The sequence below is a fragment of the Malaclemys terrapin genome, chromosome 15 (assembly GCF_027887155.1).
Source record: "Malaclemys terrapin pileata isolate rMalTer1 chromosome 15, rMalTer1.hap1, whole genome shotgun sequence".
Classification (NCBI taxonomy): Eukaryota; Metazoa; Chordata; order Testudines; family Emydidae; genus Malaclemys; species Malaclemys terrapin.
The window spans coordinates 6535998-6550597 of NC_071519.1; the positions used below are offsets into that span (position 1 = coordinate 6535998).

The following is a 14600-nucleotide window of genomic DNA, read 5'->3' on the forward strand; positions in this document are numbered from 1 at the left end:
GGAAATTCCCCACAGCCGAAAGATAGGTCTCGAGCATCACAATTTTGTATGCTAATGACAAGGTCCACTTATGCCACCGGCTGAGCCATTCCTCACAGACTAGCAACCGCTTCTCTCAGTTCGTGTTCCCCACCTCATCACCAACCGAATGCTAGAAGGCCCAGCTCATCAACCTGCCCACTTTTGTAGCCCTCCTCTTCTGCCCTGACTGATAGGGAGGAATATAAAGCCTCCCTCCCTTAGGCCAGTCCTTCAGCATTTCTGGGGAACACCAACACTGTCCAAGTGACTTTGGGCCAGTAGGTCAACCAATAGGGCTGCCTCCTAGGCCAGGCTGCAGCCCAGCTTCAGGACTCAGAGGAAATGGAGCTCGCATCCTACCTATAGGACTCCAAGCATGGCCAGCCTTCTGGATCAAACATCACTTCTTGCACTCAAGTCACAAGAGCTAGCGGGCAAAAGACAGGCTACCATGTCATTTGAGAGCGCAAGATGAAGCTTTGGAAATCCCAGTATGGTTAGCTGGCAACCAAAGGACCCCAAGGTCCCATTGAGACAAACTTTGATTGCAGGATTCAAAGCCCTGAGTGCTGGCCCTTACACCATGGGACCAGCAAGGGAACCCTTGATCTCTGTTGACTCCCAGCAGGGAGGACTCTGTGGGGACAATTTTTTTTGGCAGGGAGGACCCAGTGGGAACATGCCTTTCTGGCCAGCCCTGCATTTGTTCAAAAAGTCAGCACACAGCACTTTGCTGCAGGCCCAGAGGCCTTTCTTCCTCCAGACTGCGAGGCCAGTGGACAGGTGAGGAAGTAGTACCTTCGGTCACAGGCAGTAAAGGGCCCTTCCTAGGAAAGGCCAAGTCCTGAAAAGGAAAAGCTGAAGTTAAGGAGAATCCTTCTAACATTTTTGGAGGATATCATAGGAAGAAAGGGTCTCTGCCTGACTAGGGACTTGAACCCTGGACCCTCAGATTAAAAGTCTGATGCTCTACCAACTGAGCTAGCCAGGCTCACGTAGCAAAGAGGCAAATTTCATGCAGAAGAAAAACTAATCAAGAAAAAGGGAGCAGAAAACCTACAGAAAACGTGCTACTCTTGCTCTCTTAGCAGTCCTAGCCCCAGCCTGCTTCTCCATCCGGCGCCCTGAGGCCTTATTCTTTTTTTAGTTAAATATGAAATCCAGGAGAAAACACAGTTATACAAAGCAAAACGAAATCACAAACAGAAATGTCATTGGAAATACAAAAATAAAAATGGAAAATGCAATCCCCATCACTTTATCATATCCGGGCCATTCCTGTATCGAGAGCACCTGCTAAGGTCCCTGTGTGCTTACGAGAAACCTGGAGGAACTAATACCACAGCCTGAACATGAAACTCAACTGCTCCCAGGTGCCGCAGTAAAACCCTTTCCCTGCTGTGACATTGCCCTCCCATGTGATTTTATGAAAATATGCTGAGTGTGAATATAATGTAACTGGAATATGCTTCATGCAAAAGGTCTTTTGTAAGGTAGCATTAGAAAGCTTATAATCTACTGTGTGTGTTCATCCTATTTGTATGAATGTATCATTCTTGTATCTCTAACTAGAAATATGAAATATAACTCTGAGGTCCTGTTGTAATTATGCAAAGTGTGGGCCATTAATAGTGGTTTGGAATCTTGATGGCTCCCATTAGCCAGGACAATTGACTATAGATGGCTCTGTCCTGCACCATCTGTGAGTCAGGCCAGGAAGAATGAAGGCTTGGGGGGGTCTCACAGGACATGTGACCATGTCACCTGGTATGGGAATCCATCTTAAACCCAGGGCTTTTCCCCAGGAGAGAGACAAAAGTTTCCTGCCTTGTACCAAAGCTGTATAAGGGGGTAGGACAGAAGAAAGGTGGCTGCAGTCATGAGAAATCCCCTAGCTACCACCTGAGCTTGAACAAGGACTATACCAGGTGAAAAGGTTGGGCCCAGACAAGAAATAAGTCTAGTCTGCGAAAGAAGCTTATTGGAAGATCTCTGAGGGTGAGATTTTATCTGTATTGAGTTTCATACTGTATTAGGCTTAGATTTGCATGTTTTTGTTTTATTTTGTTCTATGGAGAATACAAACTCCATAGAGAAGGAAAATTTAATGCCTTAGAAAAGTCTGTGTGTGTGTGTGTTAGATGGGTGGGAGGGTGTCTAGAAACCACTCTCCTATAGTTTCTTTTCTCTGATTTCCTTTAGAAAATCTGAAGCAGGGAGCCAAGCCTTTGCTTCCTCTGAGACTTGAGCTTAGGACCTTCAGATTATGCGACTGATGTGCTGCCAACTGTGCTAAGAAGGCTTGGAAAAGTTTTAGGTTCAGTGCATATAGGACCCTCTACAGCAGTGACTGGGCAGGGAAGGAGCCAGGGGTGTGCTGGAAGAAGCAGGGAGATCTGGTGCCCAGAGACCTGTCCTGGCAGCTTTCACAGCAGCAAATAAATCAATTCGCCCTGCCAGTGAATAATGTACTGGAACTAATGGCAGTACTGGGTGGAGGTTTCCAAGCTATGCACCCCACTTCAGAATTTATTTTCCTTTCCCTAGTATGGCACTTTCCATGTGAATAAGGCAAAGCAAGTTGGGGAAGCTACATGAGTAACAGAAACCAGTGCTCCAGGTAAGGCTTGAACTCATAACGCCAGCAGTATTCCCTTTTGTATTAACCAGTTGCACCAGTGCAGGTGCTTTTTAGACAAAGCTGGGAAGTAGGCAGTTATCAGTCTCTGTGGTTCACACCTTTGCCTGGTAATTGAAAGGCTGCTGGTTCAAACCTATCTCAAGATGCGGCTTTTCAGCGATGAGACTCCAGTACATTTTAACAGGAAGCAAAACTCTATTCTGGTTTAGCCCCATTTGACTCCTTCTGCTCATCTTCTCTCTCCCCCCCAGTCTCTTTCCTTCCCCACGGGGGCAATGCAGAGAGGAGCCCCAGTCAGTCTCTGCCACAGAGAGTCTGAATCCCATAAAGGGAGGGAGGGGTCGCTCTAAAACATTGATAATGGGGAGGGGAGTAGTGTGCATGGATAGGGGCAGAAAGGATGGAGAACTGACAGTGGGGCCCAGAGAGATTTCCCCCACAGATTGGGGAGATCCCTGCTGCCCACCATCAGCCAGCTGTGGGAAGAACAACTTGGGATTGCTTGGGGAAGCCACCTTTAAAAATACAAGTGTAACATGCTAATTACATTTTAATAAGACCAAAGCCTCCTCAAACCCAGTGTCACAATCACTGGAATGACTTTGTCCTGATATTTTACCAGCCGCAGACACAAAGCAAATCAAATTACAGTTTCCATTCGGAGTCAGTGCACACACAAGAATCCGGAGGCTTTTAATTCCTTAGATTCTGCTGCCATTTCATTTCTATCCTGTTCCAAGATTTATCATTGTGCAAAGCAATGTCAGGCCCTTGGGAGTGTCCCCCCAGTCTCGCCTGCCACCCCTGAGAAATTTAAAAGGGCCCAGGGACCCCCCACCACCACCAACAGCACAAGGGGGTTAAGGCGGCTTTCTGCCCACCCTTGCTCCATGTGGCATGCCACTCCTGGAAGCGACTGGCACGTCCCTTTGGCCCCTGAGGTGGGGGGGGGGGCTCCATGTGCTGCCCCCACCCCGACAGCCAACTCTGCCAACTGTTGGAATGGGAGCTGCGGGGGTGGAGTTTGCAGGCAGCAGTGCGCAGAGATGCCCCGGCCCTCCCGCTTAGGGGCTGCTGCCAGAGGGGGGTTCAGGTTGCTTTTGGGAGATGCCCGAGGTAAATCCTGCACCCCTTCACCCTCTTGTGCACCCCCAACGCCCTGCCCCAACCCAGACCCCACACCTGCATCCAACCTCTCTCCAAGAGCCTGCCCCCTACACTCTCTCCTGCACCCCAACCCCCGACTGAGCCCAGACTCTGCACCCAAACTCTCTCCTAGAGCCCAACCCCTCTTCGTCCCACACCCAAACTCCCTCCCCCAGAGCCTTAGGCAGGTGTGTGTGTGTGTTGGGGGCTGGACTTGGTCCCATTCTGGGCACCACCAAAAATTATACAAACCTGCCACCCACGTCCAGCCCAACTTTCTGCTGATGCACCTCAGCCCACACCCATGCAGGGTTTGAAGCTTGCATTACTTAAGTTGCAGGACACTGAGGGATTTCAGCTCCCCTTTGCCCAGAGGGAACCTTCACACCACTCCCAAGCAAGTTCTTGTCCATAGGATCCCTGTAGGGGGGCTGCGTCCCTCAGTGTCTTTTCTCTCTCTATGACAGCCAGGGTGCAATAACTGGGGCATCTGAGCACCCAGGACCTTCTGTGGGGCTGGCCATTCCCCTCCCCTTCTATGGTATCGTCTGTCATTGACTCCAGCTTTTGTTTTATCCATCATCAGCACCATCCCAAGCAAGCTGCACTCACCTCAAAAAGACAGTGTCCCCTGTTGGGTGTAAATCACTGACCTCTTCTCCTCTCTGAGCATTGACTGCCCCTCTGTTTCCTTGCCTCTCAGTCTGTGCAGATGGGACCTTTCCTTCCAGTGCTGGGAGGATTCGCCCTTCTTATCTACCATTGTGCCAAGCAGCACAGCATGTGGGAATCTTAAATGTACCAAAATGACTTAGGAGCAGAAACCCCCACTGACCTTTCATGCAATTGTCACTTGTCCTTCACTGAGCTGGATTGAAACTCATGCAGGGAGATTGCTGGGCCACATCCCCTCTGGGCATGAGCAAAGCAGCAGGATGAAAAAAAGTACTGGAAAATACTGGGCATTGAACCCAGGACCTCATACATGCAAAGCATATGCTCTACCACTGAGCTACATCCCTAGGTAGGCTGTGTACATGCAGAGCCCTCCTATTTCCAGAGCATCCAGTGGCCTAAAAGCAGTATGGGGACACATTCCCTGCTCTGAGGGCAAAACCTGCTGTCCTGGAGGTTGGTGGTTCTTTGGAGTCACTTTGCAGCAGGGCCAGATTCGATGTGTGAGGCAGATAGAGTGTGTGCCCTGGACTCAGAGTGCAAAGATAGAAGAATCAGGCCTCTCCCCTGCATTGGGTCGGGGGTGCTGCAATCCCCTGCTGGAAGATAATGGTGGTGGGGGGCACTATGAGCAGCTCAACACCTGACCCTGGTGGCAGAAGTGGTGTGGAGAGCTCCAGGTATTTTTAGGATCTGCTATTTCCACCTGCTTGTAAAGTCCAGCTTTCCCAAGCACATTCATTGCGGTGCAGTTGGGTCACGGTTTCCATGGCTGAACAGCAAAGAATCGCTCCCGGTTTCCCTTCTATCTGCAGCAGGATTAGCCTGTGTCAGTGATCAATGAGGTAGATCTTGTTGTAGATTCTTATTCATTCTCCACTTTGACAATTCACACAATCCCTTTCCCATGCAGATTCCCAGCACCTCAGTGATCCTGGTAGCAGGGGTGGGGTCCTGAGATTTTCACTGTTCTTACTCCCCTCCACTTGGAGTGAACTCAGCTTTTTTCCCATCCCAGACAATCCATGAAATAACAACAGCAGCAGCATAAAGAAAGAGGGGAGGGAACATCTCACAGCCCAGGGCCCCATGCTTGTCCATCGTTTCCATGGAATTTGGCACCCTGATTTGCACAAGGGATAGAGAAAGATCTTGCTGTTCCTGTGTCTGTGCAAAGAAAATTGTGCTTCTGTATGAAAGAGAGGCAGAAAATGGCCTCATGGTGGGACAATATCCTCAGGATTAAGAGCAAAGGACTCGGGCTGAGAACTGATATAACTCCACTCATCTGGGATTTAACCAATTATCTTCCATGGAGACACTGGGAACTTGTGACATTGATCCAGACTCTGGGTGTTCAGACTGCTTTAACTCATGGTAAAAACATGATCTTGATTCCAAGAAGGGAGAGAGGAGAAGCCTGAAACTGACTTTAGTCCCAGGCTGGGGTCCCTTGAATGGTGGGAAACATCTTTTGCTGCTACCCAGGGACAGCAGACTACTGGCAACATACCAGGGCTGGGATGAGAGGGGAATGTTGCATGGACTTTATCATACAGGGCCCTTCCTGCTTCTCAGAGTCCACAGCTGCCATTTGAATGCATCTGAAAGTTACAAGGAATAACGATCTGTGTTAAAGGAAGGTTGACATTTATTAGCGCCCCAATTTATATTGTGTGCACAAACAGAGGATTGAATGTGTAACAGGTAGTTTGATAAATCTTGGTTATTTTATTTTTCTAAGAGGTTCCTGTCCACCTCCAGTAGAATTTTCAGTCCCAATGGCAACTTACTTACCAAATGTAATACAGAGTAGTCCATTCCTCCCAAGTGGATTTGGTTCTTTTTCTTCTACACATTGTAACCCATGGAGGCCAAGGACCTGCAAATGTGTCTTCATGTGCATTTGTTTAACTGATGAAAACATAAACTAGACACTTAGAGGACTGAAACTGATTTCAGTTGAGGGACATACTTGCTAGGTTTTTAGTGCATTTGCACAGGAAAACATTGAGTGTTTCCATTCATTTCAGGGACCCCTATTCAGTGAAACTCCTGAACATAATGGAAATAGATATGCAATTATTTTTGTTAATGAACAGACTTGCAAGGGAGCACTTGAATTTGAACCAAGGACCACTTGATCTGCAGTCAAACACTCTACCACTGAGCTATACCCCCATGATATGGATGTAGGTAAGTCAGTGATCTTAAGGATTTTGAAAGACAGGCCCTGCCTCAGAGAGCTCCTTTTCTATTCCCAGACCACAGTGGTTTTAAAAATGGGGTTTGATTAAACTTTATATATACTTGTAGACACCAGAGATTGCACACCCACCAACATAGCTTCCCCCAGTGACATAGCTACCACCTCTCGGGGAGATAGATTAACTACACTGGCGGGATAGTTCTCTCCCATCTGCTTAGAGCATCTTCATTATTTATGACTAAGTAGGAAATAACCTACTAAATGGACAGTAACCAATTTAGCAAATATCGCTGTGTCTGCATTCAATATGGGTAACTGGTCTTATTGGGCTGGATTAGTAGGAGCATTGTAAGCAGATCAAGGGAAGTGATTATTCCCCTCTATTTGGCACTGGTGAGGCCACTTCTGGAGCATTGCGTCCAGTTTTCGCCCCCCTCCCCCACTACAGAAACAAATTGGAGAGAGTCTAGAGGAGGGCAACAAAAGTGATTAGGGGGTAGGGGACTTACGAGGAAAGGCTGAGGGAACTGGGATTATTTAGTCTGCAGAAGAGAAGAATGAGGGGGGTTTGAGAGCAGCTTTCAACTACCTGAAAGGGGGTTCCAAAGAGGATGGATCTAGACTGTTCTCAGTGGTACCAGATGACAGAATAAGGAGTAATGGTCTCAAGTTGCAGAAGGGGAGGTGTAGGTTGGATATTAGGAAACACTATTTTCCTAGGAAGGCGGTGAAGAACTGGAATGGGTTACCTAGGGAGGTGGTGGAATCTCCATCCTTAGAGGTTTTTAAGGCCTGGTTTGACAAAGCCCTGTCTGGGATGATTTACTTGGTGTTGGTCCTGCTTTGAGCAGGGGTTAGGACTAGATGACATCCTGAGGTCTCTTCCAACCCTGATTGAGGGTTAGAGTAACATTTCCAAACAAACGGTTGGTTGAGCTAAGTGCAAATCCCTGTTATAACCCCCCCCCCCCCCCCGATCTAGTAACCCAAGGGCAAGTTCCAAGCATTGGATTCGGGCCATTGAGTCAGCTTCATGCAGCCAGTTTCAATCTTCCCAGAGGCAGTTTGTGAGGGCTTGCCATTTTCAGATGTTCTTGTGTAATTCCCATCCATCCAATTCAAATGAGTTTGAAATTACTCATAGCAACATTCTTTCACCTACTTTGGTAAACTGAGAATAGATAGCAAATGTTGTATTGAGATACCAGTCAGTGGGGAATAGGGTGATAATCATTTGTAAATCAGTTGCATTAAGAACCACTGGTCTCTGGATGCGGGTAGACCACCATGGGGATGGGTGTGTCCCAGACAATTTAGAGGGAGGTGGCAGAGTAGGGGGTGGAAGAGGTTTAATTAGGGTACATTTTCCCTTGGTCCCAAAAGAGGCAGCACGACAAGTCCAATGAAAAGGGGGTGTCATGCCTGAAGAATTTACAATATCCACCAAAATAACAGTAATAAGACAAACAACACAGAACACAATTTTTTGTTGTGACAGTGGATCCATGGTGTTCTGGGTTGTTCTTTCACTGGCACCAGCTTGCCCATAAAGTATCTGAAAAACAAAATAAACATTTTCTAGCCCCTTCATGGGGCAGATTACAGTGGTCTACAATTTTTGAGAAGTTGTCTGCTTCAGAGATAAAATATGCTATTTATTATGTATTTTGATGTGCTGAATTCAAATATGACAATTAAAACAACCGATTGGCTACTGTTACTAAGATATTTAAGTTTTTACATTTTATGTCTATGTATATTGTGTAGATAGTAGAGTTTTAATCATAAATTGTAAAATTAGGTCTTTTCATGTGTTTCTGGTTGCTTTACATGATAATATTTCACCTGTCCTGTTTATGTATCACTTTAAAAATCAGCAAAAGCATTATATAAATAAAATGTATTATGAAACAAAAGACAAAAAACTATTATGGACATAGTTTAGTCCTATTCAGTGTCTTCTCGGCGCTTCTTGGCTTGTCTCTTGTATTCATTAAATGGAGCATTTCTTGTCACTGTCCAGCAATAGTCTGCAAGCATTGATGGGCTCCATTTGCCCTGATAGCGTTTCTCCATTGTTGCAATGTCCTGGTGAAATCGCTTGCCGTGCTCGTCGCTCACTGCTCCGCAGTTCGGTGGAAAAAAATCTAGATGAAAGTGCAAAAAATATATCTTTAGTGACATGTTGCAACCAAGGCCTTTGTATGCCTTGAGGAGGTTCTCCACCAACAACCTGTAGTTGTCTGCCTTGTTGTTTCCAAGAAAATTTATTGCCACTAACTGGAAGGCTTTCCATGCCGTCCTTTCCTTGCCACGCAGTGCATGGTCAAATGCATCATCTCAAAGAAATTCACGAATCTGAGGACCAACAAAGACACCTTCCTTTATCTTAGCTTCACTTAACCTTGGAAATTTTCCACGGAGGTACTTGAAAGCTGCTTGTGTTTTGTCAATGGCCTTGACAAAGTTCTTCATCAGACCCAGCTTGATGTGTAAGGGTGGTAACAAAATCTTCCTTGATTCAACAAGTGGTGGATGCTGAACACTTTTCCTCCCAGGCTCCAATGACTGTCAGAGTGGCCAATCTTTCTTGATGTAGTGGGAATCTCTTGCACGACTATCCTATTCACAGAGAAAACAGCAGTACTTTGTGTATCCAGTCTGCAGACCAAGCAAGAGAGCAACAACCTTCAAATCGCCACAAAGCTGCCACTGATGTTGGTCATAGTTTATGCACCTCAAAAGTTGTTTCATGTTGTCATAGGTTTCCTTCATATGGACTGCATGACCAACTGGAATTGATGGCAAAACATTGCCATTATGCAGTAAAACAGCTTTAAGACTCGTCTTCGATGAATCAATGAACAGTCTCCACTCATCTGGATCGTGAACAATGTTGAGGGCTGCTATCACACCATCGATGTTGTTGCAGGCTACAAGATCACCTTCCATGAAGAAGAATGGGACAAGATCCTTTTGACGGTCACGGAACATGGAAACCCTAACATCACCTGCCAGGAGATTCCACTGCTGTAGTCTGGAGCCCAACAGCTCAGCCTTACTCTTGGGTAGTTCCAAATCCCCGACAAGGTCATTCAGTTCACCTTGTGTTATGAGGTGTGGTTCAGAGGAGGAGGATGGGAGAAAATGTGGGTCCTGTGACATTGATGGTTCAGGACCATAAGTTTCATCCTCTTCCTCTTCCTCGTCTGGCTCAAGTGAGAATGATTCTGGTGCATCAGGAACCGGCAGTCTTTCTCTGTGGGGTACTGGGCATATAGCTGATGGAATGTTTGGATAATGCACAGTCCACTTTTTCTTCTTTGACACACCTTTCCCAACTGGAGGCACCATGCAGAAGTAACAATTGCTGGTATGATCTGTTGGCTCTCTCCAAATCATTGGCACTGCAAAAGGCATAGATTTCCTTTTCCTGTTCAACCACTGGTGAAGATTTGTTGCACAAGTGTTGCAACATATTTGTGGGGCCCACCTCTTGTGCTGATCTCCAATTATATCTCCAAAATAAAGGTGATAGGCTTTCTTAACCATAGTGGTTTTACTGCGCTTTTGTGATGCAAAAGTCACTTGACCACAAACATAGCAGAAGTTATCAGCACTGTTCACACAAGTACGAGGCATCTCTGCTCATTTTGGCTAAACAGAAATGTGTCCCTTTGCAAAATCAAACACTGACAAATAAGAGAGCACAACACTGTATGATTTCTAGAGCTGATATAGGGCAATTTGTTCAGCAGAGTGATGTAAGCTTCGTTATGATTGCATCATCCATGACTTCTAGGAATAACATGATGCAATTCATATCATGTATGATGCAATACCAGCTTCAGATTGCATCATTCATTGTTTTGCCTAAAAAGCAAGTACTGTCCAAACCCAGTCATAGATTTATTCATAGATCCAGTCAAAGATGTATTTTAGTCATTTCTGGTTTAAATTGAGATCCCTTCCCTTTATAAATCACTTATCCTCCGCCATTCCCACGTCAAGGCTCGTATATACTGACCCAATAGCATATCTTGAAAACTAGAGCCAATCAACAATTTTAAGCATCATTTTCGTTCTCAGTAACCCTGAATTAGTAAAGTTTGACTACATTTATTTCAGAAGCATTTTGGCTGTAGAGCAGTGTTATATGAAAATGAGGAACAGGGGTACACTCTTGCAAGGTATAGAATGTCACAAATTCATTTTCTGATATAGCTGTAAAACTACTCTTAAAAGTTTTCTAAATAAATCACTGTTTAAAAAGGTATAGTGTGTACCTTCTAGAAATGAAACTTATATCTAACTCTGAGTTGTGAAGAATATGTATTAAGGCTATAACAACCAACAAGAATGCACTTTCATCTAGAAAACCATGATTAAATTGAGTCTTCCTGAGTAATGATTTAAATTATTATTTAAATTTAAATCAAATCCACCATGGTTTAGGGCCAGTGTCAAAGCCGTATGTACATGTTTATTACTCAAGAAATCTTAAGTGACACTTTCGCTGTATGACAAGATGCTTAGTCGCCATCCTCAAAATACCCATTAGACAAACACTTGATATCAAACACATTTTTGGAGAAGAGAGACCCAACCCCACATTCCTATATTTTCAGGACTGTTTAAAAAACATTTTGCAAGTGGAATTTCATGGCTATTGCATGAAAAACCTTAATGAAAGTCTGAACATTTAAAAAGAAATCTTTATTAGTCCCTTTCCACTGCATAGTAAGTCATACAGTCTATTAATAAAAAACAACAACATTGAATGCACACAAAACATTGAGAGTAGTGAAAAACATTATAAATAGTATATGAAATACTTAATTCCTTTGGAAAGTAAGCTTATAGGCAGAAAATCTACCATTGTGCTTTATACAAACTTCCACTTCTGTCACTGTTTCAAACACATAAGGAGCAAAGAGATATCACCACAAAAATTACACTCAGAACTGTGGTACTCACATGTCACCTCATTGCGCACTCATTTAATTTTTGAGACATTTTCTTTAGCCTTTGTCTTCACTGTTAAAACTTAACTTGTCTTGTGTTGTTTTCATTAGTGTTATTAGCAGTGAGAAAAAGGTCTATGCCTGCATAATGGGGACACAAGATATATTATACACACCTGGATTATTCTTCAGTGGTTGATAATGTCAGATCCTTCTTGTTCTCAGTATGCTGAGCTGAAGTGTCTGTCTTCCCATCATCCAGATTGCTGGGACAAGCACTTCTCACTGTTCAGTCTTTGTACCTCAGGTGTTTCCGGTTGTTCTTGTAAACTGTCATTGTCCACCTTTTCTTTCTCTCCCCCTCCCCCCCCCCCCCAGTTTCTGGAAGGCTCTTGTGCTGTGACCTGGGTCAAACAGCACCCACTGTGTAGAGGTATCTGATCTTGGTCAAGTAGTCCCCATTGTATAGCACTATCGTTCAGAGGTTCCTATTGCACACGGTTCATGGGGTAATTCTTTGTCTTTGTGCATTCCTTCAATAAGCCACTAACATTGTCTGGCCTCATCCAACAGAGCACATTTGAAATACAGAGACATGGTCAATATTTCTAGCCTCAGATACAAATGTTACATGCATACAGGTTGGATAAATACAGTCAATAGGTCTTAAGTTTTGCAATGATACCCCACATCAGCCATAGTGTATAAAGTATATATTAGCAATGTCATATCCATATCATAAGCATATTTTCATAAAGAATGTAGAGTATAATGTCACACCCCACATGTATGTTTGCTGCTCTGCAAATAGTAAAGGAGTATGCACCTTTGGGTGCAAACGCTCATGACAATAGTGCAGAGCCATGCAAGCTCCATGAGTCTGTGTGAGATGGCAGACAGTGAGGTGGGCCAGGTATCATCTCCTGCCTTGTAGGTGGGGAATTTTCTGGGATGGGAAGTGGTACCTGGAGGGGGGTTGTTAGGATTGGCTGGTGCATCCTGCTTAGCCTTTGCTACTTTCAGTTTGTTGTTTTTTTTTCTTCTTCTTTTTTTTTTTTAGCTTCATTTTTTTTTTTGTGGGCCTCCTTTTTGGCTTTTGCTTTGTTTTGAGTTTTGTTAATTGAAGCAGTTTTTGATGTTTTTTTTTTTTATTTTTTTTTGCTTCTAGTTTGGCCAGTTCTATTTTTTTTAGCTACTTTTTTGGTAGTTATTTTTCTGTTTTCTTGTGCTGGGTCACCCCCTCTGCAGTTGACTGAAACTGGGAAGCTCTCAGCTCTGGCTGCTGCTGAGTTAACAGAGACTTTCTAACTAGCTACTCCCCAGGATGTAAAAAGAAAAAAAAACAATTCAGCTTGTAAATTCCTTTTACCCTGTCATTTGTTTGCTCATTTGAACACTTCTCTTAACAAAGGACCTTGTTAAAAAAACTTAACACCTCTGCCTTCAGGCAAGGAGAGATAAGATATGCATCTATCTCCAGCTCTGCTTTTCAAGCAGCTAGAAGGGAAAAAAAATCTTACTGGCTTTTGGGTTTAAAATGATCCCACCGCTGACACCATGTCAAGGCTGTATCCCCACTTTGAACTTTAGGGTACAAATGTAGGGGCCTGCATGAAAACTTCTAAGCTTAACTACCAGCTTAGCTCTGGTCCCGCTGCCACCATTCCCTCCCTGGGAAGCCTTGAGAAACCTTTCACCAATTCCCTGGTGAATACAGATCCAAACCCCTTGGATCTTAAAACAAGGAGAAATTAACCATTCCCCTCCTTCCTCATACCAACTCCTGGTGAATACAGTTCCAACCCCCCTGGGATCTAAAACAAGGAGAAATTAACCATTCCCCCTCCTTCCTCCCACCAACTCCTGGTGAATACAGATCCAACCCCCTTGGATCTAAAACAAGGAAAAATCAATCAGGTTCTTAAAAAGAAGGCTTTTAATTAAAGAAAAAGGTAAAAATCATCTCTGTAAAATCAGTATGGAAATTAACCTTACAGGGTAATCAAACTTAAAGAGCTCAGAGGACTCCCCTCTAGTTTTGGGTTCAAAGTACAGCAAACAAAGATAAACACTCTAGTAAAAGGTACATTTACAAGTTGAGAAAACAAAGGAAAACTAACACGCCTTGCCTGGCTATTTACTTACAAGTCTGAAATAGGAGAGACTTGTTTAGAAAGATGTGGAGAACCTGGATTGATGTCTGGTCCCTCTCAGTCCCGAGAGCGAACACACTCCCAAACAAAGAACACAAACAAAAGCCTCCCCCCACCAAGATTTGAAAGTATCTTGTCCCTTATTGGTCCTTTGGTCAGATGCCAGCCAGGTTACCTGAGCTTCTTAACCCTTTACAGGGAAAAGGATTTTGGAGTCTCTGGCCAGGAGGGATTTTATAGTACTGTACACAGGACAGCTGTTACCCTTCCCTTTATAGTTATGACAGCACCTTTGGGTGCAAACGCTCATGACAATAGTGCAGAGCCATGCAAGCTCCATGAGTCTGTGTGAGATGGCAGACAGTGAGGTGGGCCAGGCATGTTTGTGGATTTAGAAAAAAAGTGTAAACATTCTGTATACGTTTATGTATGGGATACATATGAAACTAGTGGATAGTTAACAATGAATTATAAGAAGTTGGATCCCATGGTCACAACCATCCCGTCTGACCTGTTTGGTACCCAGCATACACTGCCAAACCAAAGCTTCCCAAAATACAGTGGGATATCTATTCATGGTGCACCTCACTCTGAATCTATACAAGTGCTTCCGGTGAGTACCCTGACTGCTGAGACAAGGAGTCCAGGAAGCATGCACATAAGTGACATAGTAACCGTAAAAACAAGAAGAAGTCCGGTGGCACTTTAAAGACTAACAGATAAGGTGCCACCGGACTCCTTGTTGTTTTTGTGGATACAAACTAACACGGCTACCCCCTGATACTTGAAAT

General features: G+C 44.4%; 2 non-coding genes across 2 annotated transcripts; both read right to left on the bottom strand.

Moving 5' to 3' along the window:
• Window positions 1–939: 939 nt before the first annotated feature.
• On the bottom strand, window positions 940–1012 carry TRNAK-UUU (transfer RNA lysine (anticodon UUU)). Its single transcript has one exon. It is a non-coding gene; the product is annotated as a tRNA-Lys (tRNA).
• A 5580-nt stretch (window positions 1013–6592) lies between these two features.
• Window positions 6593–6664, bottom strand: TRNAC-GCA (transfer RNA cysteine (anticodon GCA)). Its single transcript has one exon. It is a non-coding gene; the product is annotated as a tRNA-Cys (tRNA).
• Between the last annotated feature and the right edge of the window lie 7936 nt (window positions 6665–14600).